The following is a 27,228-nucleotide window of genomic DNA, read 5'->3' as shown; positions in this document are numbered from 1 at the left end:
GGAGAACGCAAGACGGACAGCACAGCTGCCCCCAGGGGCTTCTGCCAAGTCATCTGGTCTCTTACAGGAGAAACCCGTCCAAGCCCCTCCCAGATCTCCTATTTACCACTCCCAGTGCTAGTGCAGAGAGGGTGACAACATTGTAGTATGTTCCGCCTCCTTGAACACGTGCTACTTTAACTCCACATTCATATAGCTGTGGCTGCAGCCCTGTGACTTACCTCCATCCTGCCAGTTGGTAAATCCTGCTCTTCATCTCGGCGTTTATCAGACAGAGCTGCACCCTGGCCTGGAAGGCATACCAGGCCTCTTGGCACAGGCACCCTTTTCCATGCAGGAAACCTGGTTCCTTCAGGTCACAACTGAAGAGAAACAGGAATAGGGCGGCCAGTTTCCTCACATGCTGCCGGGATCTGTTTATTTCTCCACCAACTCCCATCATTTCTGACACTCCACTCCAACTTCCTGAACGCAGCCGGAGAAAAAGCTTTCAAGGGCCCCCAACGTACAGCCAACCTCTGACTAGACACAGCCATGAACACAGAGAGTAACACACGCACTAAGCAAGTGGATGCTCGCCTCCAAGGCCTGCGAGGCAAACACAAGTGATCAGGATTCACGAGGAAGGCTTGCTCTCTCTACCCTCACCCCAGCAGTCCCTTCATGTCAGGAAAACATCTGGCCACTGTCTCACCTTCTGGGAGTTCCCAAGGACACTGTGCTTGCCAGACAGAAAAATGTCTGCATCCTCCACTGCCAACCTGCAGACCTTCCATCAACTGTGTCAATCATAGGAACCACAGAGAGCCAAGCTCTGACTGGATGTGTTCAATGGTGGTTCATGGTTCCTATTAGCACACTACTTACTTTCTCAGAGTTAACCCCACAGTGATTTAACAGAAGCAGTCACCAAGGAGGAGGACACGCTAAAAGCAACTGGATCCAAGACAGCAAGAATGTATCTGAGGCGAGATGGCCAACGATGGCTGCTGTCCATTCTGACCACAGACGCAGATTCCAGGAGATGCCCATTGCTTTGCCGAGAAGTGTATCAGACAGACTGACAGCCAGGCAGACTGACAGCCTTTTCTGCCACCCCTAGTTCATGTCCTCGCCCCTCTCTCCCTGACCCTCGGTCACTGTGGACCTCCTCAGAAGAAAGCAAGCTGGTGGTTGGCACAGAGAACTGTCTGCTTGTCATCACTCTTTTTCCCCCTCTCTGAAGAATTCATAACTCTCTTTCCTCTTCTCTGTTTCTTCTACTGATGATTCAGGCGAATAACCTCAAGTCAGAGCCCTGTGGACACACTTTTCTCTGAAAAAACATGGAGAGGGGAACCTCACCCACCCACCAGGGCCCATTAGAAGCAACAGATAAGACGATGCACCGTGACCAAACTGGCCCTCATCGGACAGAAAACTCTGCACTCACCACTCCAGTAAGGCCCCACCATGTGTGTCAACTAAGACACACTTAGTTGAAAGGTCTGTGATGGGTAACCAACGTGATCTGGATGGACCAAGTCCACTTAGAGGTTAAGGACACACCTGCAGGATTCAGTTCCAGCTCCTGCCATGTTCCCGCAGTCATCCATCAGGACGGCAGCCATTATTGGCCTCTGACTGACATTTCTGCCCACCGTGCCCTGACTGGTCTGGTAGTTCCCAAGGCCTCCACGGCTCTACGGGGACCCAGCTCTAGATTCACAGGCGGGAAATGGCAGCCTTGGGAGGCTCTGCGGCCTCCTCAAATGCCATCTTGCTATGATAGAGATCTCAAAGGACCTAATGAAATTACCTCTCTTTTTATTCTTCAGTAATAGCCACAAAATTAGATGAAATGACCCCTGCTTCTCTCCCTTAAGCCTTCTTTATTGCTTTCAACCCTGATTCTCTATCCTTTACACGGTCTGAGACCCTGAAGACCCACAGGCCAATGGGATTAGTAACCGATGGCTTCGTCCTCTCAGTGACTCCAGGGGGAACCTCGCCTTCCCCCCCGGGTGGGGTCACCATCAGTTCAATCTTCATGCTTCAGAGACATCTCCTTTGAACAATATCAAATGTTTCTCCACCCGGCCTGCTGTTCTGCCCACCAGCACAGCAGTCCCTTCTCACACAGAGCACTGGTGTCAACTCAGCCAGAAAGGCCAAGGCAAGGAGAGTCAGTGTGGTTAATTGTCCACCAGGCAACAACACAGCCCCCCTAGCGGCAGCACCTCAGGGGGGCTGATCGCCCCCCCATGAACTGCAAGCGTACTTTGAACCCAGGAACCAGGGGAAAGAGAAACATTTTCCCCAGCCTGCTGGGCTGAGGTGGGAGTTTCAGCTCTGTTCTTTCTCTTCCTCAGATTGCAGCCACAAGGGGAAGGGACCGTGTTGGTGGGTGTGGACACCAGAGCCGCCCACAGGGAAACCAAGGGAAGGAACCACAAGTATCAGGAAAGCTCCTGGGACTACCCAAGGCTTCTCTACTTTGAAGAACCATCCAAGACCATTCCGGAGCTACACAGAACCACACCATAGTAGAAAAATTACCTACTCTACAGGGAAAAAGAAGTCTACAAAATGCAAGGGAATTTACTCATTATTGAAGAAGACGGGGAGCTATTACTTCAGGAAGGGCTGTGTGTGTGTTAGGGTGGGAGTGGGGGTCCTGTAATCCAGTCTGCCTTAAACTTTTCCTGATAAAAATTATCCAAAGGGGCCTCCTTCCAACTCAGATCCACAATCTTAAAGGACCCTAAAGAAAGGGAAGAACCATTTCCTGACTGAAAGAGGCCATCAAGATAAAGAGGGCAGCCAAGTCTTCTCTAAAGCAAAATGCTTAACACGGTCCACCGGAAACCGACTTTTCCTGGAAACAAAGTATCTGCAAATCTTTCAAACCCACAACAAAACCCAACAGTGGGTAAGACGGCCAGCCAAAGGTTACAGCCAAGGAGCTACTCGACCCAACATAAAGTGCTCCTAAATGATGCATTGATTGTTATCTGGAAATGGAGGCAAATAGAGGCTTCCAGAGATATCAATCAGTGAGGTAGCTCTGCCATGCTGCTAGAAAGGCTATTTGGGAGCTTCCTCTGTAAGGACCTATGTCACACACACACACACACACACACACACACACACACACACACACACACACACAGACAGTTAAAGAGGGGTCAGCAAGATAACTCAGCAAGTTAAGGCACTCGATTCCATACCTGACCACTGGAGCGCGATTTCCAAGCCCCGGATGGTACAAAGAGAGTAGACTTCTAAAGGTCCATGCTGCTCCCCAGCCCCCAGAATGTAAAAAAACAATAAAAACAACTGTGAAGCCCAATTGTGGGAAGGGATATAGTTTAGGGGTGTGTGTGTGTGTGTGTCCCCTCCCGGGCATCATTTCAGGATTAAATGAAATTGTCAACCAGAGCTCATATGTTAGTAACACTGCAGGCCCAAGCCTTGATTTGTTTTTTGTTTTTTGTTTCCCTGGCTTGCTAAGAATCTTAATGAACAAAACCCATGGGCCCTCATAGATGCTTTCTGCTCACTGTGGCACTCCTCGTGTGCCACAAAGGGTAGAGACCGGGCACCACAAAGGCCCCGCACATGGCTACTTTGGGGACATTACAACACAGATATTTAATAATATCTCAAATTCCAAAGATGCCCAAAACCCACTCAAATAACATCTGGACCTTCTCATTTCAATTTATTTTCTGGGTATATTTTCAAATGTATTAGATAAATACTGTACGGAGACTGGAAATTTCTAGGCAATGGTGAAATAAATCTTCATTCTCTTCGGACCCTAGAAAATGTTAAAACCATGAAGTGGGGAGCTGGGAGTCCAATTGTATTACTGCCATGTCTTTCACTAACATCTCTTTGGGGACACTCAGCAGGCTGGGAAGAACACCCACAGAATTAAGCAGGCCACTCCTTTCTCTTTGAGTCCATGCACCCCACACCAAGCACAGCAACAGGAAAAGCTGGACAGTGAGCTGAGCTCCTGCAGGAGCACGATGAGAAGACAGAATGAAGGGAACAAAACCTCAACCATTCCCATAATCCAGTGCAAATGGTATCCAAAGCCTCAATACTGACTCTGACACTCAGTTTCTAGGGAATGGTCCACTCATCAGGGCCACTTCAGTGACTGGCCTAAAGGACCTCACTGTGTACCACAGATCCAGCGGTACTGTAGGAATAGTGGGGATACCTAGGGCACTAAAGGAGTGCTGCTAAAACCCAGATCCCCTGTCCATGGGATAGTGAGTGCAGCTCAGAGGTCTGTGGTTCTGGTTCCAGCCCTGTACTGCCCACTCTTCTGGCTACAACCACCCCATCCCACACCAACTAACTCCCACTTGACGTTTCCCATGGTGACATGGCCCTTAGGGTGCAGTTAAGATGTATCTTCATCTTGCATCTGTAGATGTGGAGGCTGGCGCTGGTCTAATGATAGGCAGAGCTGCCGGCGTCATCATCCAGCTCCCTTAAATCAGACCCCAGCTGGTCCATGGAGGATGGGGGGTCCTTTGATGTCCATTTCTGTCCACATATTACTTCAGATGGACTTGCTCATTATCTTGAGGGTCTGGGCCAAAGCAGAGGAGTGGGTGGAGAAACCCAGCATCCAGACAGCCTTCAAAGCCTGCAGAAGCCCAAAGCTCACAAGCCGTTATCTCCAGAATGGCTCCTACCCCCCAGCCCTGGGAACGCTTTGTAATCAGAGTCTATTCCTAAACGTTCCTAAAGGCTTTGGAGAAGTGACTTCTAACACTGCAGACAAAGAGCTCTCTCATTTGGTGCCATTAAAGTTATCAGCCTCTTCCAGGACAAGAGAAACAAAAAGCAGATCCCCTGGGACAGGACAGCTCTTCACAACCTAGAGGGGAAGCAGGTGAGGCTGGCCCAATCAGTGCCGGCCAACAGCACAACAGCACAGGCTCCGCGGGATTCTAAAAGCCATTTAGAAGCTTTGTTTACAAGCTGTGGATTCTCAGGAACAAATCCAAAACTATAGGTCAGAACCCCAGGGGGATGGCCTGGGAATGCAAATACCTAGCCAGCACCCAGCAGAGAACTCAGCAAGGTTCAGAAGAGCTTCAGAGAAACAATTGGCAACTTTTTAAATGCTTTGTAAGCACATAACCTCAAAGTTACAGGGTGGGGCGGGGAAACGCAGGAGTAATTGAAGGAAGTTAAGAGTCTTCTTTATCTGAAGTTACGCCACAAACAGCATGCAATGCAATGCAATGGATTTAGCCAGAACCAAGCCGCCCCCCACCCCCCTCAGCCATATTATACCACAAAGACCCCATTAACTCCCTGCCCTAACTTAAGGACAATTCCCACACAGCTGCTCCTGGCAGCCCCCAGGGCCCCAAAGAAAGCTTCCAGGCCCTCAATCCCATGCCTGTAAAAACCAGCTTTAAGAGCAGGCAGTTTCCAGCCAGGCTCTACAGGTTCCTGGCAGGCAAGGTTCAGCCTTCAAGGGCTTCAGCTTAGCCCCACCAGGTATGCAACTGCAGCAACACCAAGAAAGCTTGCTAGAAATGCAGAGAATCTCAGGCCTCACTGTGCCTGCTGGGCCACGGTATATTTCAACAGGACTCAAAGTGACCCCAAGAAGCACTGCTTGAAGGGAGGACAGCATCATGGTGAGGTCTCCACCACCCCAGTTCAGCCACCCTCACCCGTGGAACCTCAGCCCAGGACGCTCTCCCAGCTCTTCCAGGACTCTACTATTCTTCTCCATCTTCTCTAAGGCTTGTCAGTCCAGCTTTATCTGGGGCCAGATCACCATCAGTGGGGCCCAAGGAAGACATGGCAGGCACTTCAGAGGCTGTTAGGGAGTTAAAAGGGCTCAGGAAGTGCAGCCTGTCAGTCACACTCCCTGAGGAGGCAAGAATACAGGCCCACGTCCATAAATCAGCAGAGACAATCCGAAGTCAAACAATGCCATGGAATGCCGTCTCGATTCCAGCACAATGTTAATGAGGTTGAGGTCACGGGTATGATTAGCTTCCTCTGTGTCTTGGCAAAGACTTCAGCCCTCTGCCCTCAGGCTGCTTGTGAGGGAAGGCTGATGTCCCCTGGGTCACTAAGAGCACTTCAGTGGAAAGACAAGGACAGCTAGGCAGCACCAATGAAGGCCCCAGAAGGCCTCGGTGACCAATGAGCAAAACTCACCGAGGAAACACACGCAGGCCTGAGGGAAGAAAGACTTGAAAGATGACCAGGTCAGACCAATTATCAGCACAGTCTGGGCAAGCCAGAGCCTGGAGAACGGAAGACCTGTGCGACGAGATGGGAAGTCTGTGGCCAAGATCTTTAAAACTTCACTTTATTTTTTTGGTTAATTTCATACCACAAATACAGTGCATTTAAGTCATCATAATCCACCGGCATTATGAAATATATGTATCTAAACCGAAAGGGAGCTAACTTGGGGACAATTCAAAAATGTGTTACTTAACTTTTCATTCACAGAAACTTCGCTGATAATGGTGCCCGCTGCTGCGAGGCCAGCATTTTCTTAGAGCCTGTGAGTCTCCTGGCCAAAGCTGCCGTGCCACCGTCCGCTCATAGTGTGGCTCAGACAATCAGCCGTCCTAACCAGCCCTGGCCAGCCAGGCATACAAGGTGTACACAGAACCCGTCACTGCTTCCCACCATCGCCAGCGCTTGTATTACTACTTAATAACCATGGCCTCTTTGCCCATATTGTCCGCACCCATAGTTCTCCTCAGCAATGTATCACAGATTAAGTATTCCACACACCCATATTGTTTTTCCTGACCATGCCCTTCCACGACCAATTGAGGGAAGAGGGATGGACCTCTGGGTAAACTGGGGAAAACCACATGAACAGACCAGCCACCCTAGACATACCCACTTAACCAATAAGGTTCGGATGAAAAGTGACTTACAGAGCCCTAGTAGGTATGTCCGTTGCACTCCTCCACCAGTGTGGATCCACACAGCCAGTCATTGAGGAGTTCCACTTCAGGAGAAGCCTGCGAGGATGATTGTGAGGAAGGAGGAAGTCACCAGTATTTACCGATGGGCCTCACCACTGGGTGGAATCATCTTCGAGGATGCACTGATGGCCGGTTCAATGAAAAGGACATGGTTTGAAATGATTTTCAAAGTCGGGAGCCATGTTTCTCCAGGGTGTGTGGTGTGCTTAGTATACAGACGACAGGCCTTTATGAGTATAAAACACTGCTCATCTATCCAGTGGATCGTTATTCAGTTCCTACATCTTGATCTATGGGCCAGAAGGGTGAGGGGATCCAACTCTTTAAGAAGTTTTGGCCTAACTAAGTGTGTACCGGGTGCCACTTACTGCAGATAACGGAGGCTACTGTCAAGGCAGTCAGGGCCTTCCTCACCCGCCTGGCTCACGGCTGCCACTGCAGTGCTGGTCAACAACTGCATACCCCACCAGCAGGCCTGCCCCAAAGAAAGGAAGCCTGAACTCCAGGTGCCCCTGACAGGCCAGCTCCGCAGGAAAGAAAGAAAACACTGGACAACACAATCAGCAGAGGAAAAGGAACCCCTCTAAACGTTCCGGGCCTGTGGGAAGCTGGCTGTGAAAGCGACTTCAGAACCCTCTGCTGCTTCAGGCTCTGCCGAAAGAAAGCTGCAATCCCAACTCCTCCCCACCCCCAAATCCCTAACTTGCCCCCAAAGTACTTACGGCAGGGCTTTTTATCAATTAGACAGAAATACCAAGATAACCGGTTAAAACCCAGTGGAGCGAGGGAGGCGAGGTGGCAAACTGGTTACACAGACAGAGATGATTCATCAGGCCCGCTGAACTCAGCTTAACTCCACTGAGAGGAGCCACAGTTGCCCGCCAGTCACACGGCACGTCTGCCATCCAGCAAGCAGTCACGGGGTCAACTTGGCACACTTTCAGCGGCTCCACAAATGAATGAGATTTAAATTAACAGCAATAAACCTCCCCAGGCCAGAAAGCCATCCCACCCCACACGGGAGTGGGGTGTGGAGGATTGGGGGGGGGGGTCACTGATAAGTATGTTCCCCTCCACAACTGGAGATGTCAAGAACCCTGGCACTGCCTGTAAGGAAAGCAGAAAACGCTGAGGAGAACAAGTGTGCAGAGCAGGTGGGTCTGAGGCAGGGACAAGCACATCTGCAACAGGTGCCTGCGGCAATGGACAGCCACTAAGAGAGCATTGTGACACACGACTTCCGAGTATTAGCCAAGCCACAAAGCTGCAGCCTAGTAAGGCCTGGCTGACATTCTCCTTATGGAGAAAGTATAAGAGCTGTTTATGCTGCTACCATTACCTCAGTGATGCTGAATATTCTTCCTCAGGAAGGAAGGGTGATACAAAATACCCTGTGTTCTTCATTTAAGTGTTTTAACCTTAACCCAGTACAAGGTTCAGCCTGCTACCTTATAAACCACATGAAGCTTTTTAAAGTCTTGTTAAACCTAACAAGTTCACCCCTAAGTAAACAGCTCTGATATCCTCTTTAAGTTACCCAGAAATATTTTATCAGTGTCATTAAAAACAAGCTAATCAATAAGATGTGGTATTAAATCAAAATCAGACCAAACCTACACAGAGAATAGTAAAACTCCACCAAGGGTCACCTTTCTGGCCAGCCAAACCTCAAAGTAGAACCTGGGTATTTCTCTTGACCTTGTGGTTTAAGGTTAAACTAAGAAAACATGCAGACAACATACCTTTTAAATTATGTTCAGGGTAGTAGAGACATGCACAAAAATCACTCACACTTCTAGCTAGTGAAGGTCAGTGTGTGTGTGTGTGTGTGTGTGTGTGTGTGTGTGTGTGTGTAAAAGACTGTTTAGCCTGCCATTAACAAATACTATAGACTAGGTGCTCTAAAGAAATACATACTATTTCCTCATTGTGTCCTCAGAATAAAAGAAGAAAAGCTCTCCTAAGGTTTACTAACCTCAGAATGGAGATCCCCACTCAGTACCTCAGTGAAACATTCTTCAAAGTCTGGCTTCAGCATCTGAGTACAGGGAAACGCAAACATCTACCCCAACACACGTGTGCAGGTTCAGAATCCATTTCGTTAGTTATACATCCTCTCTCAAACATGCTCGAAACCATTCTGTGTGTCCCATGTACTCCAGTTCAAAGCAACGGATCCTGTCAAGTCTGCCGGAGAACATCAGTATGAGCTTGGCCACTGAGGCCAAGGGTCAGGAGCTTAGCTATTCCCACTTGGGCCTGTTGAAACGTTCCAAAAGCTTCAGTCACAAGGACACAAATGACTCTCACCTGCAGCACTAAGAAGTTATTACCTGAAGGACAGGATGGATGGATGGATGGATGGACGAATGAACGATCAAACGAACAAACAAGTTGACACACTCCCAAAATTAGAAGGAGCAACGTGAGGTACCAAGAAATATTGCTTTGTTAAGAAAGTCTTTGCTCTAACTGGCCAGGCAAGGTAGGGAGGTTGTAGCCACATGACACTACTGTGTCACACATCTTTCGACATCTCTCTAGAAATCCAACTTCTCTTCCCATCTCTGCGGCCAAATACTATGTTGCATATCTCTCTGGGAGGCCAAATTCAAATTTTCATTTCAAGTGAACTCAAAACTCAAAAACTGCTTTTTGTCATCTGTCTCCAAATGGGGTCCTCACAAGTGCTCCCTCCCAGAGGGTCCCCAATCTCCAAGGACTCTATGTAGGGAACGCTCATCCCGGGAGAGAAACAAGTAGCAAGATCATCATCTCCCAGGCTCTCTTTGCCCCTCTGCCAGGCTGCCGGGGTTGTTGCACTATGGCACTGACTGGCTGCCTTGTCCCCCTACCTAGCCTGGGACCAGGGAGCTCCTTGACATCACCATGTGGCTTTGGAGCAGGCAGGTAAGTCATGAGTAAGCCGGCATTGTAACAAACACACACACACACACACACACACACACACACACACACACACACACAGAGGGGGGGGGGACACACAGGCCGGGTAGCCTTTTAACTTTGTGTACCTTTGTCTATGGGTTGTGCATATGAATGCAGTGCCAGCCGAGGCCAGAAGAGGGTATCTGAGCCTGAGTCGTAGGCCAAGTGTGGTGGCGGTCAAACTCTGATCCCCCAGAACTATGTCAGCACTATGGACTGCAGAGCAACCTCAGGGATTTATTTTTATTATTTGTGTCTGTGTCTAAATATGTGCACACACATGTGCAAGAGCCCAAAAAAGCCAGAAGAGGGCACGGAGTCTCTCACCGCTGGAGTCACAGGCATCTGTGAGCCCTCTGATGTGGGTACTGGGTTCAGAACCCCAGTCCTCGTGAGAGAGCAACAAGAGCTCTTAACACTAGAAGACACAGTCCCAGCCCCCACTACCATTAGATAGTCACAGAGACCTGAGCCGAGGAGAACTAGAACAGAGCTTGGTAAACATTCGAATAGGTCTAGTTGTGTGCCCGCATCTGGGTAAGTACACAAGGTACGAAGTCAGAGGCACTGGATCCCCAAGAGTGAAAGTCGCACATAGTTGTGAGCTGTCTGATTGGGCACAGGACCTCGGCAAGTGCTCTCAATCCGAGTCATCTCTCCAGCCCCATGACTCTCCTAAATTTTAATCCTCCTATGTTGGCAATTCTTTGCAGTAAAGATATATCTTCTGTGAGAGAGTGAGTGGGCGTGCATGAGCACATGTACACACACACACACACACACACACACACACACACACACACTTGAAGTTTTCTATCCATTCTTTTGTCACTATCTCCTCCTCTAGACTTTACTCTCTGCCTTGCTCAACCCTCGCTTGCTGCAGAACCTCTAAGCCCAAGTCTCTGTTGCTAGCAGGTGCTGTCAACTCTGAACCATGCACATGGATAAACAGTAGTCCTTTTTTCGTCACCCATAAGGCACTGCTTTGCTCGCACCTACAAAGATCCTTTTTTTCCTTCAGACAAATGACTGGTTCATGTATCATGACTCAAATTATATTTACAAATGTTCGTTCGCAGTGTAGTCACTCTTCCTAACGAGGCTGGTTCAAGACAAATGAGCAGCCCCCTCCCCAGCCTTTTCCCTTGCAGCTTACAAGGCACCACCTCCCGCCATAAAATGCTACCCTGTCACAGACCACAGGCCACAAGGCTCTGTGAGTCCTCTTGGAGGGAACTCTATTATAGAATAAGATGTCTTGTATTGCTTCAAACCTTTCAAATATTATTTCATCAGAATCAGATTTTCCAACAGAGGCTAACCCTATTAGCCTGACAGCAGAGAGACAGATGTTCATTTTTCCCTGTCTTTAAAATATTTAACCAAGCACATGTGTTCTCCATCTCTTAATATGAAAGGGAATTTTAAAAATGATTAGGAGAGTGTCAGAAAGAGCAAGATAAATGATCCCTTATCCTATCCTCTCTCCAAGCGGGGTAGGAAGAGTGTTCAGAGAATGAAAGTTCCTTCAAAGGAACTCTGGGTTAGCCCCCCACACCTTGCCGCCCTCTGGCTCCAACACACACTCGCCCGCAGTGGTTCCACTTTTCCATATGGGTCACCAGCTGTAATCTACAAGCACAAAAACAATCACGGTACACAATACAGGAAACTGCCCGGGCCGGAGTGAGGTAGGGTGTGGGGATGAGGGTCTGCCCTTCACTCCCCACGTACTTCCATAGAAACTCCCGAACCTCCTGAAATAACAGAAAAGTTGAGCCGGCTCGGAGAAAATCTTTTCGCTTTTCTCAGTTCAGAGAGCACGAGACCGTGAATAGACAGGGAGAGAAGCGCGGCCGGGTGGGGGTAGGGACTGCATAAAAACCCATCTCCCCGAGTCCTTCATCCACCCCAGATGTGGTGTTCGTTCCCACTCCCCGCCCACCTCCTCTCCAGCCCTCACCCCTCTGCACCCGCCACAAAAAAAAAGCATCCAAAAATGCAGCCCAGGTCTGAGATGCAGCTGAGGTCTGTGGCCGGTGAGACACACGCGGCACGGACTGGGACTGGCGGGGATCACGACAGATCCCCGGGAAAAAGCGCTTCCAGGATCAACTTCTTCCACGTCTGCGGCCGGCCGGCGCTGCAGCGGCTCCTTCCCGCCCCAGCACCCGCCGCCCGTCCCTCCGCGCCCCTCTTGCGCTGTCGGGGACCGGCCCCCTCCCGGGCTCCCCGCGCAGCGCCTACCTGGCCGGGGCAGCGGGCTCCTAACGCCCCGCTCTGGGTCCGGCGCGTGCAGCCTTCCTCAGCCGCGCTCTCCGTGCCGCCTCCTCGCTGCAGCCTCGGTCTGGCCCCGGCGGACCCGCAGGGGCGAGGGCGGGAGCAGACGAGGGTCGGCGGCGCCGGGGCGGAGGCCGAGGGGCGGGCGCAGCGGGAGGAGGCGGCCGAACCTCGCAGCCCAGGCCGGCCGCTGCCACACAGCATCCCCGCCTCCGGCCGCCGCGCGGGGAGGGGTCGGCGAAGCCCGGCCTCCGGGGGGGAGGGTCCTGCAGGGCCCGGGAGGGTGTGGGTGACGCGAGATCCCCGCGAAGGGGTCCCCTCCTCACGCACTTTGGGGGAGTTGTCTGAGTGCGGATCGTGGATCGTAGCCGGTGGGGCGGGAAGAACGTCGGTCCGCGGCCAAGGAGAACCGCAAGCTGAAGAGTGGGCTGCGGTGTTTTTAAAGCGGAGGCTGGAGGCAGAAGTTTACAGGTCCTGTTGTCTACTTAGGGAAACTGCAAACTTTTACAGGGTATTCCCAACTCGGATGCTTGGATGCTTGGATCCAGACATCCTCCCGGCACTCAAGATACACTTTCCAATGAGTATCATGGCTATAGAAGCCGTTTTAGCCAGGGTGAAAGGGATCCAGAGAGGAGACCCACCAACTCCTCTCACCACCGCCCCCAAGGGCAAAGGACAGCGTCAAATAGCCAGGGGCTCAATTGTCTGCATTTATTGTGTAAGGACAGAACCCAGCCAAAAACACCTTCCTTTGTCTCCAGCCCGGAGCCCCTGTCAAATTTGCTTCAGCCCTCAAACTCCCAGACATTTGTCTATCCACCAATGCACAGACCCAGTCAATCTGGGTTCCCTCTCCTCCCCCCACCCCAGAACATGTGCTCTTTGCTCTTGAAATCTTTGCACTTGACCCGATTTCCAAATCCACTTGGGTTCCTCAGCTTCAGTGGCCCCCTCCTGCTTTTGAAACCCGCGGGCACAGCACCTATCTGCACAGCCTTACAAAGTTAATGGCTCTAGAAAACCACTTCCTGTGTGAGACGGTGTCTGAGGCATTTTGCCAGGAAGAAAAAAAAATAATTTCAAAAAAAAAAATAAAATCTTGAGTTCTTTGCAACTCCACTATTGAAAACCATATCCCACAGCTGGCCCGTGGAGTGACCGAGTTGTAGATAGCATAAGTTAAGTCACCAGTGACTGCTGAACCGTGGAGAAAACACACAAATAGAGTGGTGGTTGGGATGCTTCGCACGCAAAGGTTATCTATCATCAATTAACAACAGATGCAAGCCCAACTTCATCCCGATGCTGATCTTCGTCCAGATGGGGTCGGAGAAGGACCCATGCCTGTATCCACGCAGAAGCTACTGACGATCTCCACAGTTGAATCACACTGGGAAAAAAGCTTTCAGGAAGACATTCTACAACTGTTAAGTGTTCTATTTTGCAAAGTCACGTGTTAGAAATAACACGAGGACTTATGGGGTTAAGAATAAATTAAAAAAATCTATATAGCACTGCAATCAGAGAATAAAAAAAAGGGAACCATTCAAAAGAACATACTAACAGAGTTTATAAACTGTTAAATTCCTAATAAATGTTACAGTAAATACAAGACTTTACCTTTATAAAAAGACGGAGGTCATTATGGAAGAGTTGTTTGGGGTCAGTGAGTTGAGACAAAACCCAAAACAAATTTTAGAAACAGAAACTTTTGCCTTGTCCCCTCTTCCTATGAACCCTCCTGGGTTCTAGCTCATGGCAGAACCAATCAAAGAACACAGAACAGATAAGCTGTGTACTGTGTATTCACAACAGCCCCCCAGCCCCACCCCTGCTCTCACAGCTGTTGTCCATTGGTATCAAAAGTACCAGGGACATTTGAATATGAAGCAGCATTGCCACATCCATTTTATTAGAAGCCCTCCCTATGGAGAAGCAGTCATGGATGACATCATTTGTTATGCTTTGCAGACATATCCTTGTGAGTCCACGATGGTCCTAGGTGTACAGAGTAGATAGCACTGTACTCCACACATCTGTTGAACTGGTATCTACGGCTTATGTCAGAGGCTATTGCAAGCACTGGGATGTATCGGTGAGCAAGATGCAAAAAATGGCTCCCCTTGTGAACTGTGGGAACTTGAGTAATGTATCACTAGTTCTTTTTGTGTCGTTTGGGGGTATGATATGTTAGCTTGAGTTGGTGTCTCATCTATGTTTCAATTTCTTTGAAGGGCACAGTCCGTAGCTTACAGACTCTGTGCCTTCTTATCTCCGGCAATGCTGGCATAGTAAATACCCATTGGGGCATATAAATCAAGGTGTTTATGCCCAATTGACTGGGCTATGGTTCAACTGTGCTGAATTCATAGCAGAACTACCTGGGAAATAAGATACTTTTTTTTTTCTTTTTTTCGGAGCTGAGGACCGAACCCAGGGCCTTGCCCTTTCTAGGCAAGTGCTCTACCACTGAACTAAATCCCCAACCCCAATAAAATACTTTTTTTTTTCTTTTTTCTTTTTTTCAGAGCTGGGGACCGAACCCAGGGCCTTGCGCTTGCTAGGCAAGCGCCCTACCGCCCTACCGCTAAATCCCCAACCCCAATAAAATACTTTTTAATTGTTGTTGTTTGCTTGCTTGCTCTCACAAACATGTGTGCAGCCCCTTGGGCTGACATCGAAGCCAGTATTTGCACACAGGAAAATACGGGCCTGCAGGTCAGATAAAATGACACTTAATAGGAAATTAAGGGAGTGATGATACCGTTCAGGAAAACACAAAGTACTGGTTAAAGCCAGCGGAAAGGAAGCAGCAGAGAAAGACACCTGAGTGGAGAAGCCTTGGGATGTGCCGGTGCCGTTCCTGTCATGTGCTTGGGTCAAATTGAAAAAGAAACGCTGGAAGGCCTGAGCAAGGAGGAAATTAAAGAGTATGTACAAAGTCAAATGACAAGGAGGCCTTGGAGGTAGATTATTATAACCACTTGGGAAGGTCATAAGGTAAATTACAGTGGTGCCGGTTAAAGAGTGTGATTGTCTTGCCTGTGCAGATGTCTCTACTCTGAACATCTGGACACGAGACCCCATCGGCAAGGCTAGAGAGTCTCTCACGAGCGAAATCTCTGCGTCGTACTCTTTCAAGGGTGAGTCAGGATGGCATCTAAAGAACACCATCACCTCAGGAAGGCAGTCCATTGCCCTGATCATCAATGTATTAGACGGCGATTCACTTCAGTTTCCCTGACCATTGTAAAAATCGACTCCTTACACCGACTGTAAAGACACGCAACCGAGAAAGGATGATATCTCCCAAAATTATACAATTACAGTAGCACAAGTTTGAAATCTATCCCTTTTGAAGATCTTGAACGGAGGAACTTAGTGGATTTAGGCTTCAAATAAATCCCTTCCAAGCACCAGGCGGAGTTACAGGGCTGCTGTGGGCTCTGACCTGGCTGGAAACAGATCATTCTGCTCTTTCGCCTCATGGATGTAATTATATAAATTTTACACATCTATCATTTTCTTCTACCAGTAAGCATTGAGAAAAGGCAAGTTTGAACACCAAGACCTAAAAGGTTCTACTTTGGTTTAAAAAAAAAAAAGTCAGCACTCCCTGAAACAGAGGCCGCCTTCGTGACCATGGAAACAGCACATTCAAAGTCAGTGAGAGACTTGGAAACACCACATCTGAACTGCGGCCCTGGTGTGGCAGGTGACAATGATAAAAATTAAGTACATACAAAGGGAAATTTTCTGTTTTTCTAGAAAGTCCATCATCAAGGTATGCAGCTGCCAGTTAAAGAACAACAACAAAAAAATGTCTCCAGTGGGCAACGAACATCACAAGTTTTGGTGTAACATTGAAGTCAGGGAAATAGAGGCACCTCAGACAGGAAGGCTCATGGGCTCCTCAGGGAAAAACATTCTCAATGGAGACTGAAGTCTCTGCGACAGACTCTTTAATTCCTCATGGATGTGTTAAGGACACTGTCCACACTCCGGCCCAGCCAAAGAAACACCCAAACTCGGGGCGTTTGCATTCTCGCTGGAAGAAATGAGGGCTCACACATCATGCAGCCTCAGCCTCTGTGATTTTTTTCTGAACACAAAATAATTGTCACTTGCTACTTCACCCTTCCTAAGAGGAGTCCGAATTGTTGATGCCAATTCCAAAGTGAGATTACAGGTGACTGACAAAACTCAACCCTGGAAGGGTCTCTATTGACTTCCTCCCACTAAGTCACCACTGCATGAAACCCATCCACTTGGCCCTCACCCAGCTGAGGTGACCCTGGAAATGAGGTGGAAATACCCACGACATGTGAGCTCCGCCCCTACCCTTCCCCCGACCCCCGCAGTACTGCGTTATAACTTAAGAGCCTGTACTGTTCACTAACATGTAACTGGCAAGACCAATTAACCAACTCTTTAGTCAGTCCTAATCTTCACCTTCAGACATTTTCCTGGATTGCAAAACCTTTCTCAGAAGAGTACAAAAATACAAGAAGCCTGAGGGGATTAGCTGTCTAACAGAGCTCATGACAAGGCACAAAACCACCCAGAGAAGCAGGTTCTCTCCGCTATAACCACACTGTGAGCGTCTGGTCTGTGACTTGTGCTTCCCAGCACTTTAACTCAGCTATTATGAATCATGTGCTGCTTTCAAAACTTCTACAAGGGAAAGTTTTGCACTTCCCCTCACTGGCACCTACAATAAAATTTGGAGGCATACTTAGCATGATTCAGTAGCAAGGCGAAAAATGAGACATTGGTTAAAAAAAAAAAAACAATGCTGTTTATTTTTGCAATGCAAAAAAGGATATGTGTCCTTAATTTGACCCAGATCGAATATAAATACAAATGTATATCTATATAATATATACACACATACACACATATACAATAATGTATGTGTTGTGTTTGTGTATGTCACCTTTTGTGAGAGCTAATAAGGATTGCATGGTGACTGCATTAATTCCTTCAGAGGCCAATCTCTCCAATGACTTGGTTACCTCCTACCAGGTTCCATCATCTCTCATACTGCCACACTGGGCTCCAAGCTCCCAACAAACAAATCTTTAGGGTACATATTTAAGCCATCTCCAAATCAGAGCCCCAGAGGTACATTCATGTGGTTCCTGTCTCTAGGGGAAAAAAATCAAAAGGAGAGTAAAAGAAATGCTCTCTGTACATAAGATTTTCAAATTGGAGCTTAGCCACATACACTTGTATATATGCATATATGCATATGTATGCTATATGCCCTCTATGTGATGGTTTGTATATGCTAGACCCTGGGAGTGCCACTTTTAGAAGGTGTGGCCCTGTTGGAATAGGTGTGGCCTTGTTGGAGTGGGTGTGTCACTGTGGGTATGGGCTTTAAGACGCTTATCCTAGCTGCTTGGAAGCCAGTATTCTGCTAGCAGCCTTCAGATGAAGATGCAGAACTCTCAGCTCCTCCTGCACCGTGCCTGGGTGGACGTTGCCAAGTTCCTGCCTTGATGATAATGGACTGAACCTCTGAACCTGTAAGCCAGCCCCAATTAACTGTTGCCTTTTATAAGAGTTGCCTTGGTCATGGTGTCTGTTCACTGCAATAAAACCCTAACTAAGACACTCCATACATGCATGTATGCACTTGTAAGAAATGAAGGCTGTTGGGCGCTTTCATCCAGCCACAACCTCTACCATGTTACAAATGAGAAATCTACAAAGTATCTTTCTCCCTGCTCTAACTTACTACCTTAACAAGTTATCTTTCAATTCTCTAGGACTGTGTTGCCATCTTCCAGGTGACTCAGCCACGGGAGTCCACCACAGAGGTGAGCAGAAGTCAAGTATGGTTCACTGGGGTCCTGTTGGGCCTATATGCCCACGCTAAGGAACTGTTCTACCTTTAAACTATACCCCCAGGGCTAATTTTACTTTTTACTCTGAGACACTGCTAAGACTGACCTTGAAGTCATTCTATAGCCAGACAAGCCTTGACCTTGTGACCCCAGGCCTCGGTCTCCACAGTAGAGGGAATAAAGGCCTAATGACATTAGGCTTCTGGACTCCTAAACCTGTGAGCGAAATAAATATTTTTGAAAATGTTTTATTGATTGTGACTTTTATATCATGCACCCCAATCCCACTCATCTCCCTGTCCCTTCATATCTGCTCTCCACTCTTGCAACATTCCCCCCCAATAGAAAAAAATTGAAATTAAAAAAAAAAGAAAAGAAAAAGCCCACCTCACCATGGAAGCTACAGCGTGCACAGTATGCCACACAGTACACCCTTTTGCAGAAACAGCTTTACTTTCAAAGGTTCGTTGTAATGAGTCTTTTTTTTTTTAAAGTATCCAGTCTTGGGTATTTTGTTATAGCAACAAAAGCCAGCTGATATGTTTGTAAAATAGACTGATACACTTGTAGCAATTACTGGTTTAAGCATCTTAGTTTAATCAGTGCTAGAGTTAGGTAATATATCACTTTCTGTTAATGAGAAATGTACTGCGTATCGCAGATCATTGGGTGTATTTTGCATGTTTCCAACTGGACCAAGTAATCTCTCTCTTCCTGGAAATAGCAGAAGAGCATAAGGGTCCTCCTGTTATGGTCCTGGTTTTCCATAACCAAACATCAGATGTCGGGCTAGGTTTTACAGAGTTAACACAAGTAGGTAGTTCTCGGGGTCCTGTGAACAGTGCTGGTTGTTCCACAGGCCAGACAAACTTTTCTTAGCACTGCTTTCTAAAAGAAGTTGAATCACGGAAATCCTCACGTCAGAGAAATGGACTGTCTAAACACATAGATGCAGAACCTTTAGTCAGGCGAAGCAACAGACTCCTCCTCCTAGAAGTGAAAGTAGAAATTAACCAGGATGACAGAACGGTCTAGACTACCCATCTGACCTGGGTGAAATTACGTCTTCTAAACTTAACTTCTATGCAGACTCTGGTGTCCGTAGAGAAGAAAACAGTGATGATGATCAAGCCTTGAGTTGTGCCATTACACAAAATGGTGCTAATACTTATTTACTTCACAAACGAAGTTTAGGTTTAAATCTACAGTTACTCCAGGAACTCAATCCCCAAAGCATGACCTTCAGGACAACCTTGGGAGGTGCAATCAAAGCAAGAACTAAGGTGGGCGCTGGGACTAGTTCTAGTCTTTTGCCCAACAGAACAGCACGTGTTAAGGGAATTAATCCAGATAAGGTTCAGTCTCTTTTGAGGTCCTCTAAATGAAACCATGGAGTTAAGATCTAGAAAACCAATGACAGTTGGGTAACATGACGCAAACAAAACTGAGTTTTATTGTTGGGATGTTTCCTTTAAATGTCATGTGAAATCTGTTTGGCCAACTGAAGGAGAAAGTTACAAATGCCTTCTCCGTTTTCTAGAGTGTCAGGAGTTCCAATCACGGATGCTTTATAGATGTGTTTTCTAAATGGACAGAAGGAAAACGTCATGGATGAAAGAAAAAAAAAGCATGGGCTTAGGAGTCCTGGGGATGAATATAAAAATGTCACTTCCTCTGCCAGTTACCAAAAGATTTCAAATTCATTAATTAACCTCTCCAATCCTCACTTCCCTTGAGTTGTTTTGAGATAGGGTCTCACTATGTAGACTAAGCTGCCCTTGAACTCACAGAGACCTGCCTGCCTCTGTCTCTGAATATTGAGATTAAAGGCATGTGTCACATGCCTAGCAGTTTCCTCACTTTTAAATAATGATATATTACTTTCTGCATGGCATTATTTTCTTGTTCTTATTCCAATATATGTGGAGGTACCTATTATGAAGCCTAACACACTTTAGAAGATTTTTTTTCCTCTCCTGGGAGACATAATTAATGACTGCCTCACCCATACAGTCCACCAAAGTTCGCCCTGGGAAATTGAAGAGTTTATTAGGCTTACTTATAATGAATTAGTGAGGGGTATGGACAGGAATCGGGTGACCCTTAAGCAGCCTCACTGCAGGGTCTATGCCTGGCATAGGTGACAGCTTCGTCGGGGCTGCACAGACCAGACAGAGCCCTAAATTCCAGCCCTCCCAGGGACAATCCCCGTCAATCATACAAAGGGCCAAAAGAAGTGGATATTCAGGCGAGGGTCCTAGAACCCTCCTCCAATCCTTTTGTCTGTGAGGGAATATCAGGTGTCCACAAGCATAATAGCAACTCACTAGGAAGTGCAGCCAATCATGAGAAGGGGGCCATTTTCTTTAGAGGACGGCTAGGGCAGCTAGCTGGTATGTGCTCTCCCTTTGACACCCCAACTCTCTCCCTATGCTGGGTCCATGCAGTCATCCTTCCTGTCTGCAGTCTCATGACTTTATGATAGGGCTCTTAAAAGGAAGCAATACTGAAGGCATAGACTCTATGCCATTGATAATACAAAGAGACACTCAAGCCAGTAAGAGAATGAGAGTCCAGAAATAGACCCTCACATTTATGGTCAATGGTTTTTAAGAAGGGAATTGAGGCATTTGGAGGGGAAGGGACAACTTATCCACAAGTGGAACTCATACACTGAACAGACAGTATTCTAGAGTCACAAAACTTATGGAATGTCTCTATGTATTAAGAGAATTTATTATGATGACTTGAAATCTGTAGTCCAACTAACCCAACAATGGGCAGTTGTGAATGGAAACACCAAGAATCTAGTAGTTGCTCAGTCCCACGAGGCTGGGTGTTTAGGCTGCTCTTCTGTAGACATGGGTTCCAACAGATGTGCCCACAAGGGAGTGCAAGCAGTCAAAGAAGAGTGAATCTTCCTCTTCCAGTGTCCTTATGTAGGCCTCCAGCAAAAGGTGTAGCCCAGATTAAAGATGTGTACCACCATGCCTGGATCTGGGACTTGCTCTGTCCCAGACTGGCCTTGAACTCGAAGATCTGCTTGCTTCAGTCTCCTGGATTAAAGGTGTGTACTACCTTGCCTGGGTCTAAGCTTTTCATAGCCACTATGCCTCAAGATCTCCATGCTATGATTCAGGTCAGAAACTTGTGTCTTCCAGCCTCAAGATCTGGATCAAAGGTCATCACTCCAATTCTGGGATTGTAGTTCATTCCATATATAGTCAAGTTGACAACTAGGAATAGCCATTACAATCTACCCCTTGTCAACTTGACACAAATCATATCTGTACTGGCCGGTTTTATGTGTCAGCTTGACACAAGCTGGAGTTATCACAGAGAAAGGAGCTTCAGTTGAGGAAATGCCTCCATGAGACCCAGGTGGAAGGCATTTTCTCAACTAGTGTTCAAGGGGGCAGGACCCAGCCCTTTGTGGGTGGTGCTGTCCTGGGCTGGTAGTCTTGGGTTCTATAAGAGAGCAAGCTGAGCAAACCAGAGGAGCAAGCCAGTAAGTAACATCCCTCCATGGCCTCTGCATCAGCTCCTGCTTCCTGACCTGCTTGAGTTCCAGTCCTGACTCCCTTTGGTGATTACACGTGAATGTGTAAGCTGAATAAACCCTTTCCTCCCCAACTTGCTTCTTGGTCATGATGTTTGTACAGGAATAGAAACCCTGACTAAGACAATATCCAGGTTGTCCAAATGAAACAATAACCAGGTCATAAATACGCCTAACATGATATAACTATTCCTCGTACAATTGCAAAGGCATTTGTAAATTTAGTATCGGTCAATGTCCCTTGGGAACATTCTTTTAGTATCTCGATTAAATACGGATTGATGATAAAGAAATTGGAAGAAAGAACAAAAATTCATACAAATGTGTCCCTAACAAAATAAAACAGAAGCATTCATATTACTTTATAATCCCCATTTCTGCAACTGGTCATGTGGCCTTAGATGGTATTTGTAACTACTTTCTTCTACTGCCCATTCTGTATTTCCTTCACCCTCTGCAATCACTTCAGCAGATCTTAGCTCTTTTCCTGGAGGAGTGGCCCATACCTTCATTCCTAATGGTCTGTGTCCTTTGTCATCCTGCTTGGATAAGGCTATTGTAGTTCCCCATTGTCTTTAATCACAGGACGGGATAGTACTATGTACTATGAGATGCCCTAAGGGATCTCCTGCACTCCAGGCATAATCCTTCTTACCTCCATTGTGGAGAGGCAATCCAACTTCCCCATGGTAATCTGGATCTATCACCCCTCCTCACACTGTCATTCTTTCTTAATTAGCCTGTTGGTTTATGGACATTAGAAGCCCAAAATGACCAGGAGGAAGTCTGAGCTTCCAGTTCAATGGAATATTTGTTGTGGCTCCCAGAAAGAGCACTCCCCCTCTGGTACCAAAACTTCTAAGCCTACAGAACCTAGGGTTGTGGAGACAGGAAGCAAAAAACTTTCCTAGAGGATCACTAGGAGTGATAGTGAGTGGAATTATTCCCTTCTCCATCCCCACTTGATTCCTGGACCCATGGATCCTGGCTATGGGAGAAACTCTACCAGAAATCAGGAGCTGATCCAAAGCATATACTGCCTTCTGAAGAACTCTGCCCCAGCCCATGCTGCTGCCACCTAATTGGTGCTGTGTGTCTTCAAAAGGCCATTTCATCTTTCTATCAGACCAGCTGCTTCAGGATGGTGGGGAACATGGTAAGACCAGTGGATTCCATGATCGTGGTCCCACTCTCACACTTCTCTGGCTGCGAAATGAGTTCCTTGGTCAGAAGCAGTACTGTGTGGAATACCATGATGGTGGATAAGGCATTCTGTAAGTCCACGGATGGTGGTTTTGTCAGAAGTATTACATTCAGGAAAGGGAAATCATAACCAGACTATATCTACTCCAGTAAGAACAAAATGTTGTTCTTTCCATAGAAGAAGTGGTCCAATGTAGTCAACCTGCCACCAGGATGCTGGCTGGTCGCCTTGAGGAATGGTGCTATATCTGGGGCTCAGTGTTGGTCTCTGCTGTTGTCAAATCTGGCACTCAGCAGCAGCTGTAGCCAGGTCAGCCTTGGTGAGTGGACGTCAGGGTGTTGAGCCCAAGCATAACCTCCATCTCAGTAAACCGGGTCCTAGTCTCCTCTTCTTCAGTCAGCTGATCATAGGGAACACCCCATAGGCTGTAGGCGCATGCTTGGCCGCAGATGGCATTGTTACAGGAGTAGAGACCATGGGCATTTGAGCATCTTCATGTAACCTGCCTGCGCCTTCAGGACCTGCCTGTGCCCGATCATGTATATACCACTTCCATTTGATAATAACCTGCTGCTGTGCACATCCTACTTTGTGACTTGGAGGGTCTGAAAACACCCAGCTCATGAGGGGCAGATCAGGTCACATGGTAACTTGGTGTCCTATTGTCAAACATTCAGTTTCCACTAAGGCCCAACAGCAGGTCAAGAGCTGTTTTTCAAAGGGAGAATAGTTGTCTGCAGAGGATGGTAGAGCTTTGCTCCAAATCCCAAAGGTCTCTTCTGTGATTCACCTACAGGGGCCTCCAGAGGCTCCCAACAGCATCTCTATCTGCCACTGACACCTCAAGGACCATCGGGTCGGCTGGGTCATGTGGTCCTAGTGGTAGACAGCCTGCACAGCAGCCTGGACCTGATGAAGAGCCTTCTCCTGTTCCAGGCCCCACACAAAGCTAGCGGCTTTCCCAGTCACTCGGTAAATGGGGCTGAGTAACACACCCAGGTGAGGGATGTGCTGTCTCCTGAATCCAAATAGACCCTAAATGTTGTGAGTTTTGCTTGGTGGTGGGAGGGGCCAGGTGCAGTAGCAATCTTTCACCTTAGAAGGAATATCTCTGCACGCCCCACAACACCGGACTCCCGAGAATCTGAGGTAGATGATCCTTGAATTTTGGTTGGATTTATTTCCCATCCTCTGATACGTATATGTGTTACCAATGAGCCCAAAGTGTTGCTACCACTCCCTGCTCACTTGGTCCATCAGCATAATGTCATCAATACAGTACAACAACATGATATTTTGTGGAAGAGACAAATGATCGTGATCTCTTCTAACTAAGTTATGACACAGGGCAGGAGAGTTAATATATCCTTGAGGCAAAATTGTAGAGGTATACTGCTGGCCTTGCCAACCGAAAGCAGTTGCTTCTGGTGGTCCTTAGGGACCGGTACTGAGAAGAAGGCTACATAGTTGCATACCAGGAGAAGTGTTAATTTGCTCAAGTAACAAAACTACATCTGGTACAGCAGCTATAATAGGAGTTACTACCTGATTTAGTTTTCCACAGTCAACTGTCATTCTCCATGATCCGTCTGTCTTCTGCACTGGCCAGATAGGACAGTTAAAGGGAGATGTGGTGGGAACCACCGCCCCTGCATCTTTCAAGTCCTTGATGGTGGCAGTAATTCCTCCAGGAATACGATGCTGTTTTTGATTCACTATTTTCTTTGGCAAAGACAACTCTAAAGGCTTCCATTTAGCCTTTCCAACCATAATAACCCTCACTCCACAGGTCAGGAAACCAATGTGAGAATTCTGCCAACTTCTAAGTATATCTATCCCAATTATACATTCTGGGACTGGGGGAATGACCACAGACTGTGTTTGGGGACCTACTGCACTGATCGTGAGTCGGACATCAGCCAAAACTCTATTAATCACCTGTCCTCCATAAGCCCCTACTTCAACTGGAGGGCCACAACACTTCTTTGGGATCTCCTGGGATCAGTGTCAATTTGGAGTCAATATCCAATAGACCCTGGAAAGTCTGATTATATTCTTTCCCAAAGTGTACAGTTACCCTTGTAAAAGGCCCTCTGGGGAAGAACTGGAGGAAGGCTAACAACAAAATTTTTAAGTGTTTTATCAAGATCCTTCCTCAAGGGAACCTGGCCACCCCTTCATTCAAAGGGTTCTGGGTCTGCAAACTGGCTCAAGTCTGGAAACTGATTCACTGGCTGAGATTGCCTTTTGCCACGATCCAATGTATCCTTTCTCTCATTTGTTTGAGAATTTTTCTGCTTCTACAGATCAAACAGATAAGCAATAGGCTTCCTATCTATTTCATTCCTGGAAACACCATGGCTGATTAGCCTATTCATGGTCTGAACGAGTCATGCCATTATAAATTTCACCTCTCTTGTGCTGACCATTATGGGCTAGGTCATTATGAACATTGTGTTGTCTATGTTGCCCAATAGTGTTGTCCCATTATAATTGTCTTGGTGATTCAATGCTGCCACCTGGCCTTTGCTCCTTCGGGGCCCAATTAAGTCCACTGCATTTAATTCATACAATTGAGCAACTTCACCTCCAACTCTAAGGTCTTGTGCAAGAAAAAGGGTAAGAACAAAACCCTTCAAATGTGCTGGTGCCCCTCTCACCAGTTTGCATCCTATAGGATTTGTGAAGGGCGTATCTTCTGGGCCTTTCCATTGTAGAGGATTAGGTTTTACACAACGTATCCACTCTAGCATTGCAATTTCCCTTAATTTAATTGTCTCAAAAATCCCTTCTTCAACACTAAGCCAAGTGATATCAGGCATCGCCAACTCCTTTTCAGTAGGCCATCTTTTGATAAATGCTTCAACCATTCGATAAAACTTCTGACACCTATTTTAACTGTGCGAGCTTCCATAGTAAACCTAGAATCTCCACTCAGAGGGTCCATGTCAAGAAACTCACTCTGATCTAGTTTTATGTTCCTTCCACCATTATCCCACACCCTTAAAATTCATCCTCACACATATTCCCCAGGTTTCTGCTTGAATGAATTAGCAAACTCATTAAGCTCCTTAGTGGACTACACTTCCTACCTCTCCTCTAGGGGCCTGCTTTGCCTTGATTCCAGTTCTAGGTATGGAAGAAACTATTTGTGGGCCTTGGGGAACATCAGTATTGTCTTGCCTGGCATTTTCTTCAGAGAAAGTCACTGCTAGTTTATTAGTCTCTGAAGGATTAATTTCCTCATGTGAAAAGAGGCATTACTTCAAGGGGTGGGATGGAGGGTACCACTTCCTCAGGTCGGGTAAACCCTTGAGAATCTGAAGATTCAAGGTTCAGCTTCAGTAGGGTCCTCCCACACATCCCCATCCCAAGTCATAGCTTTCCATTCTTGGTCAATTATGCCCTTACTTTAACTGCTGCCACCTTTTGAGGCTGAGACTTGAATTTTCGCTGTAATTCAGCCAACCTTATAATGAGGGCTTCAGTTTGATTTTCTGCAACTCGAGCTCCATGGCTGCTGGAGAGAAGATTCTCTTCAAGGGCATACTTAGGAACCTTTAGATTGTTTACTTGCTTCTGGAGCTGTTCGATTTTATCATTCAGCTCATTCTTTTCCTTATCAATTTGTCCAGAGATATCAAGAGCAACAAGCCAACAAAATCATTTTCCTTTTTTCCCCCCAAATTGTAGAAAATTTTGTATATCAGGTTACCTAATTCATCGACAGTTACAATTGATGGATCAAGATAATCAAAGGCATTAGCTTCTTTAAGTTTGAAATATTGTTTCCACCACGGGCCTTCAATATTCTCCGAGCTCTAGGAAAGAGACTATCTGGGGAGGTCTCAGTGGTTGAAAGTGCTGGTGAATTAGAAGGTACTGGCAAATTATTAGGCCAATTCCAGATTCTTAAAAGATCCATCCTTATACTTTTGCTCCTTTGGAACTACTCCTCGTACTAACTTCTGTATCAGTCAGGGTTCTCTAGAGTCCCAGAACTTATGGAATGTCTCTATATATTAAGGGACTTTATTGTGATGACTTAAAATCTGTAGTCCAACTAACCCAACAATGGGCAGCTGTGAATTTGAAGACCAAGAATCTAGTAGTTGTTCAGTCCCATGAGGCTGGGTGGTCTAGCTGGTCTTCTGTAGATGTGGGTTCCAACAGATGTGCTGGCAATGGAGTGCAAGCAGGCAAAGGAGAGAGAGTCTTCCTTCTTCTAATGTCCTTATGTAGGTCTCCAGTAGAAGTTGTGGCCCAGATTAAAGGTGTGTGCCACCATGCCTGGATCTGGGACTTGCTTTGTCCCAGGCTGACCTTGAGCTCAGAAATCTCCTTGCCTCACTCTCCTGGGATTAAAAGTGTGTACTACCTTGCCTAGCCTGATCTCCT

At 47.1% G+C, this 27,228-nt stretch overlaps 1 protein-coding gene across 3 annotated transcripts in view; it reads right to left on the bottom strand.

Annotated features, from left to right (window-relative positions):
- Positions 1–12,421, bottom strand: part of Lhfpl2 (LHFPL tetraspan subfamily member 2) — a 148,034-nt gene extending 135,613 nt beyond the window's left edge. The window contains 1 exon segment of one of the 3 annotated variants that reach the window (NM_001106402.2): positions 12,180–12,421. The gene's annotated coding sequence lies outside the window, so the exon portion shown is untranslated. 3 annotated transcript variants of the gene reach the window in all.
- Positions 12,422–27,228: the final 14,807 nt, after the last annotated feature.

This window comes from Rattus norvegicus, chromosome 2, assembly GCF_021556685.1.
Source record: "Rattus norvegicus strain SHRSP/BbbUtx chromosome 2, alternate assembly SHRSP_T2T, whole genome shotgun sequence".
Lineage (NCBI taxonomy): Eukaryota > Metazoa > Chordata > Mammalia > Rodentia > Muridae > Rattus > Rattus norvegicus.
This window is presented reverse-complemented; position numbering and strand designations above follow the sequence as displayed.